Source organism: Rhipicephalus microplus, chromosome 2 (assembly GCF_043290135.1).
Source record: "Rhipicephalus microplus isolate Deutch F79 chromosome 2, USDA_Rmic, whole genome shotgun sequence".
Lineage (NCBI taxonomy): Eukaryota > Metazoa > Arthropoda > Arachnida > Ixodida > Ixodidae > Rhipicephalus > Rhipicephalus microplus.
In genome coordinates, this window is record NC_134701.1 from 145958370 (window position 1) to 145959843 (window position 1474).

Here is a 1474-nt window from a genome sequence, read left to right on the forward strand (position 1 = left end):
GCACTGTGTATGTCATAGCTGGCATTGTGAAGCACCAGCTGCGGATATACATTGGAAAGGAAAGTCCTTCTCAAAAAATAATCTTTCTTAACATTTTCTGCGCAGCGACACAATGAAGCGAAGTGATTGAACTTATTTTCCATTGTTAGGGTGGAATATACGTAAGAGATATGCGTCGCCTACGATGTTATGAAAGTGTGCACAAGAAATAACATTTGTGGTTCGTGCAGACACTTGGTTAAAATATTGTTAAGGCACTGGGCTGGTAAGTATTTACCTTTAGTTATAGAGAACTTCAAAGTAGGCATGATGTTATAGACATGTGGATGGTCGATTGACGTAGCTAAAGATTCGAACGGGATTTACCTGCTCTTACAGAACAGTCAGACGAGCATAGATGTCATTCCTTAAAGTCATTAAGATGCGGAAACTTTGCATATCTCTCTGAGGGGTTTCTTACTCAGTGAGTGAAATCTTGTTTTTTACTGATAATTTAAACTTCCTAATAACGAACAAAAAAATTTAACTAGGTGCTGTTCTATCGAAGTTTTCAGAAAGTGATGTCGAAAAACGAAACATGAAAGCGATGATCACGAGGTAAACTGCTATTGTCTGCAAAAAAATACATTACGAGTATTTTCGCTAGCCTTACTTCAAGTTTATTTCCTATCAGCTGTAGAATGAAATAATAGAGCACGCTAAAAAGCATCTCGATGCAGATGAACACCTAATACATTACCTTCGAGTATGCGCTCGATGTTCTGCCAAATTCTATACAGCCGGAGCCTTCCCCAATGGTTGGTAGGTAACAACTTTATTGGTAGACCGGGGAGCTTTCGCTGACCGGGTCTTGAGTCTCCCGCGGGGGGATGTCAAGGCCTCGCCTCACTGCCGCCTCACTTCCCCCAGTTAATTTATTGTTTATTCCGGAAAGAAAACGGTCAGCGTTGTTCTGAAAGGCAGAGGGTATGTCTCTTAGGCAGAAAGACGACGACGATCATGGTTGGTCCATCGCCACACTTGCGCCTGCTCGGTTGTTCTTCCTGACCATATGCGACGGACCGTACTGTTTATTGAAAAAATGCTACGCCGAAAAACCTCATTTTAGCTGGTGTGGGTGTTGCGTATTTATATATGAGCAAAAGTGGAAATACTAGTCAGCGCCAATTGCAGCCTCAATGATTCTAATGGTTGCCGCGATGATTGGGTAACACAACTCCAAGAGGGCTCGTACACACTTGTATACAAGTCTGACCATAGGCTGGTGCAGAGTTTCCCTTAAGAGCATGGAAATCAAAAATTCGTCGCAGTACCCCTCTCCCTAATTAGTCATTACGTATTCGGCTGACATAGCGCCGCCCTCTCTTTGAACTGCAGCGCCGCCTTCATTTCATGTCAATATATAGGACAGCCTTATTGCCTCCTATTTAGGTGACTAGGGGGGGGGGGGAGAGAGGGAGGGTGGTGGCGCTCC